General features: G+C 43.7%; 1 non-coding gene across 1 annotated transcript; it reads left to right on the top strand.

Annotated features, from left to right (window-relative positions):
• Positions 1-5250: 5250 nt before the first annotated feature.
• On the top strand, positions 5251-5332 carry trnas-aga (transfer RNA serine (anticodon AGA)). Its single transcript has one exon. It is a non-coding gene; the product is annotated as a tRNA-Ser (tRNA).
• Positions 5333-5827: the final 495 nt, after the last annotated feature.

Raw genomic sequence — 5827 nt, 5'->3', positions numbered from 1 at the left:
CAAACAAAAGCCAACACTCAGATTTGTTATGACTAGTGTTTCAGCATGAATTCACTTCACACACTTAGACCACGCAAATTTTGTAATGAAATTGGCGTAATTTAAGAAGAAAGACCAAAACAAATGTACAGACAAGGAACAGGCCCTTCATCCATTCAAGCCTGAGCCGATCAAAATCTACTGTTTAAACCTGTCACCGAATTCCTAAGCATCTGTATCCCTCTGCTCCCCACCTACTCATGCATCTGTCCAGACGCCTCTTAAATGTATCTACCGTGATTACCTCTCCCGTCTCTGCTGGGAACGCGTTCCAGACACCCACCAACCGCTGTGTCAAGTAGTTGCCGCGTGTCTCCCTCTTAAACATTTCACGTCTCACCTTGAAAGCGTGACCTGTCGGTATTTAATCCTTCAACCTGGGAAATAAAACTTTTCTCTATCTACCCTGTCTGTACCCTTCATGATTATGTAAACCTCAAAAAGGTCTCCCTCAAACTTTCCTTTTTTCTAATGAAAACAAACCTAACCTACTCAACCTCTCTTCCGAGATTGCACCATCCATATGAGGCAACATCCGCTGAAACCTTTTACACGCCCTCTCCAAAGCGTCCACATCCTTTTGGTAATGTGGCGACCACAAATTTACACAGTATTTTAAGTGTGGTCAGACCAATGTATTGTTCAGTTTTAACATGACTTGTTAGCCATTTTATTCAATACCCCATCCAATGAAGCCAAGCATATTCTATGCCTGCTTTACCACTCTATCCACCTGTGCAGCAAACTTCAGTGTATAATGGACCTGCACTCACAGATCTCTCTATCCATCAACCCTTTTCCCCCAAAGCTGTTCCGTTCATTGTATAACCCCATCTAGAATTAGACTGACCGAAATGCGTCGCCTCACGTTTGTCTGCTTTGAACCCCAGCTGCCACTTTTATGCCCAACTTTCCAGTATATCTATATCCTCCTGTATTCTTTAATAGTCACTTATATTTTCTGCTAGTCCAGAAATCTTCGTGTCATCTGCAAACTTTCTGATTATTGCAACAGTGCTCTCTTCCAGATCATTTAAGTATATCTGAAACAGCAGTGACCACTACACTGACCCCTGTGGAGCACTACTGGTCATCTTTCTCCATTTCCAGAAACTCCATTCAACTGCCACTCTGTCTCCTATTGCTCAACTAATTCTTTATCCACCTGTCTAGAACACTCTGCACACCATGTTACTTTATGTTCTGTATTTGGTTACCATGGGGAACCTTATCTAACTCCTTACTGCAGTGCATGTCTATGACATCAACAGCCTTTCCTTCATTCTATCAACTTAGGCACTTCCCCGAAAAACTCAATGCCTCTCACTGATCTGCCCATTATTTTCTAAATATGAATAGATCCTATCACTCAGTACCTTCTCCAGCAGCTTTCCCAACACTGATGTTAGGCCCATTGTTCTGTCGTTATCCGGAATATCCCTACTATCCTTCTTTTACAGGGGACAATATGAGCAACGTTCCAGTCGGCCAGAACCTCACCTGTGCTGAAGGATGCCACGAAGATATCTGTCAGGGCCCCAGCTATTTCCTCTCTCACATCACTCAGGAACCAGGAATAGATCCCATCCGTTCCTGGGGATTTGTCCACATTAATTGCTCCGAGCCTGCCCAATACAGCTTCCCTACTTATGTCAACATGATCCAGATTAATCAAATGTCTTCCTCTAGACTCAACATTCATCATGTTCCTCTCCTCAGTGAACACTGATGCAAAATAATCATTCAGAGTCATACCCACTCTCTCAGATTTGACATACAGCCTTCCTTAATTTTCCTTTAGTGTACCAATCCTTTCTCTGGTTACCTGCTTGCTTCTTATATATGAATAATAGGCTTTAGGATTCTCCTTAATTGTGCTAGCGTGAAGTTGTTTCATGACCCCTTTTAACACCCTTGATTCCTCGTTTAAGACTTGTCCTACTCTTCTCATGTTCCGACAGGGACCATTATGTTGTTAGCTGCCGAGGCGTTATGTATGCTTCCCTTTTCCTCTTGGCGAGTCGTACAATTGTCCTGTCATCAACAGTTCTCAAATCCTTTGCCTTCAATGGGACATGCCTATCCTGCACTATATTTAAACTATCTTTGAAAGCCTGACACATATGAACTGTGGACTTTCCTACAAATAGCTGTGTCCAATCCACATTTCCGACCTCCTGCATAATTTTGATATAATTAGCTTTCCTTAGGACCACTCTCATCTTTGTCAATGAGTATTCTAAAACTTACAGAATATTGGACACTTCCCAAAGAAATCACCCACGGCAACTGCTATCACCAGCCCTGGCTTATTCCCCAATATCAGTTCCAATATGGCCTATTCCCTCGTCGGACGATTGATATACCGCTCCAGAAAACTCACCTGGAGGCTTCTTACAAATGGTTTCCCATCCAGACCTATGACGCAAAGAGTATCCTTGTCAATGTTGGGAAAACGGAAATCTCCAATCCACACTAAATTATTGCCTCTGCGTCTTTCCATGGTCTGTTTAACTATTTTTTTCTTTCACCTCACGCTCTCTGTAATACAGCCCCAAAAATCTAACCTCACCCTTCTTATTTCACTGCTCCATCCATAGTGTCTCACTACCCAAGCCCTACATGGTGTCGTCCTTTCGCACAGCCATGATATCATCCCTGACCAGCAATGCAACTCCTTCCCCTTTTACTTCCCTCCCTGTCCCGTCTGAAGCGTCTATATCCTAGAACATTTGGTTGCCAACCATGCCCTTCCATCAACTAAATCTCTGTGATCGCAATAACCTCATATTCCAGGCACCAACCTCAGCCCTAAATTCATCTGTCTCTACTCCATGCATTAAAGTAGATGCATTTCAGGCCACCAGTTCTTTTGCATTCATCTGCTCTCTGCCTACTCTTCCCATTATTAATGCTATCTTCCAGATTCTTAGCGTTTCCAGTTTCCACCTCACTGCCGACTTGTTTAATCTTGTGGTTCCCAGCCCCCTGCCACATTAGTATAAAACCTCCCCAACAGCAGTAGCAAAAACTCCCGAAAGGACATACGTTCCCATCTGGTTCAGATGTAGATCAATTTTCTTACAGTTCCACATTCCCCAGAACTGGTCAGAAAATCCAACAAATCTGAAACCCGCCCTGCAGCACCATTCCTCAACTGACGTGTTCACCGTGCCTTTTTTTTATTCATTTCTCCGCTGGCAGTCACATGGCACAGGCAGTAATTCCGACATTACTACCTTTGAGGTCCTCCTCTTTAATTTCTCTCCAAGCTCCTTGAATTCTCCCTGCAGGTCCTCATCTCGTTGTTTTTTTCGTTGGTGCCTGTATGCACCAAGACAACTGGCTGTTCACGATCCCCTTTTCGAATGCTCTTCAGCTGATGGGCGACATCCCTGGCCTGAGCACCTGGGAGGCAACATAACTCTCCAGAATTTCTGAGACTCCACAGTGAGTCCACCCGCAGCTCCAGAGTGGCCACGCGGTCAAACAAGTGCTGCAGCTGGACACACTTCTTGCAAGTGTAAGTTTAGAAAACCTTCACAAGGATTTGCAAGGTTTGCACTACTTGGACATGAGAATGAAACTGAATAGGCTTCGTCAGATTCCCAGGAGTTTCAGTGCTTATGTTTGGCCTCACAGAAGCTTATAAAATCATGAGGAAGACAGACAGAGTAAATAGTCAGGGAGCACTTCTTCACAAGACACGCGAGTTCGAATCGACATAGCAAACGTTTAACGTGAGAGAGGAAAATTTTAAAAGGGATGTGAGGGACACATGATTTTCACACAGAACTTTTGTGTGTGTAGAGTCTGGTGCACTCACAACACTTCAAAGGCATCTGAATGGGTGTACAGACAGGAAGACCTCGGAGAGATAAGGCACAAATATTGGCAGAAATATATGGATTAATTTCGGTTATCTATTCAGCAAGGGCAAGTTGGATCGCGGGATTTGTTTCCATTCTGGACAAGTCTGAGATGCTCCAGCCACCGGCAACAGTTTGAATACACCATTTGCAAAAAAAACCGCATGTTGTTTGTTACTCAGCCAGCGAGTTTGGCTATTTTGTTTGGAGGGTGGATGAGCCCAACCGATTCAGAGATGAAGGTTTTCCGGATATTTGCTGCCAATGACCATTCTTCTTGACACTTTCCCAAGTTCGCCATCAAAGATATTGGCTGAAGAAAAATACCTCACGTATCGCATTACCCACTTTGCTCTCCAGCGAATCCAAAAACTGAAAGCTCTTAACGTGGAACAGAATCAAAACTGAAAAGGCAGTCCCATGATCAGACACACCGAAGCTTAAGTGCTGTCTGTGAGGCACTGTGAGTAGTCTCTGACGTGAACTGCTCGCACAAATAACAGCAATGCAATTTCCAAACCTACTGGAGATTTAGTGTATTGCCAAGTCCCAGAAAGTGCTCAAGTATCATAAAACAAAACACAACAACGAACCATTAAAAGTGAACATTTCCAATTATACCCGTGATTAAATTAGGCCATCAATGCGCCGGTGCCCCCATCTGATCGAGAGAGCCAATCACCTTTTTCCCTCACCAGGACAGTAATGAAGGAATTTTCTGATCTAAAATCAGGTTTCCAGCATCTGCAGTCCTCACTTTTGCCTAGTTCCTTCAGTGTCGCTGGTTCCCAATTCAAGAACTCAATCTCTAGCGGTTTCATGTCTGTACCTCCATGCTGTGGAGTTGAAGAGTGAAGAAGAGTAACTCACCCCCTCCATCTCTGGGGTAATTAGGGGCTGAAAGTGAATCGTCTCACATTGAAGTACATCTACAAGCGACTTAATCTCTGTCTTTTATTGGGAACCATCTCTTTCATTGTAACCATCAGGAAAGACCATTCCGTTCGCTAAAAAAAGAAATGAATATGTCACTAAACTTTGTTTGTTTCATGTCCAAGAATACTCAGATCAATAGCTCCCTCGATTACCTCTGCTGGTCATGTTCGCAAAGAGGTCTAGCAAATTGCCAAGTGTGATTTTCCTTTCAAAAAATAATGTTGAATCAATTTTGCTGCAAATATCTTGTCCTAACTTTGTGCTTTTCTTCTTTTACATTGGTGTCTCGCACCTTACAAATGACAGCAAAGGTATGAATGGAGATGGAAACATGTAACTCAAGTCAGCGGCAGCTTTCAATGAGATCACGGCTGATTTGGTCAATGCTTAGGGCGCAGTGCTGCCTGTAGTCATGGCCGAGTGGTTAAGGCGATGGATTAGAAATCCATTGAGGTTTCCCCACGTAGGTTCGAATCCTGCTGACTACGTTACGAATGCTTTCCTGCTGGAACAATTCAAAGTTCAGAAAGCCTGTTTTGCAAACCAGGCCTGAAATTTGATTAGACTTGAGAAACTCGAGTTCTTCATCAGAAATGCTCCACATTTAAAACATTATCTCTGTTCCTCTTTCCAAATACACTGCTCGACACATCGGGTTTCTGCAGTTGTTATTGAACGGCCTGAGCAGAAGTGCTGCTTTTCATTAGTTTCCTTTCATCCCTTGCCCTCTGTTCTCTGACTCTGGTCATTGGCAACACTTCCTCCTGCTCGTCAGAGTGCTCATTCCCCACCGCTCCCTCTCCCATCATTACAAACGACCGCAGGAAATTGCCACTTAACCATCTTTGTTCCAAAGTGAAACTCACCAGCCTAGGAACTCTCTCCACCAAACGGGACTTCTCATCCCTGGACATGGTGCAAGCCAGAGGATTGTGAAAATATACTGTGAAAATATTGTCAGTTGGCAGTTGGAAAAATGTTTA

The sequence above is a fragment of the Chiloscyllium punctatum genome, chromosome 29 (assembly GCF_047496795.1).
Source record: "Chiloscyllium punctatum isolate Juve2018m chromosome 29, sChiPun1.3, whole genome shotgun sequence".
NCBI lineage: Eukaryota > Metazoa > Chordata > Chondrichthyes > Orectolobiformes > Hemiscylliidae > Chiloscyllium > Chiloscyllium punctatum.
The sequence above is the reverse complement of the archived record's forward strand: the minus strand, read 5'-3'. Positions and strand labels throughout refer to the sequence as shown.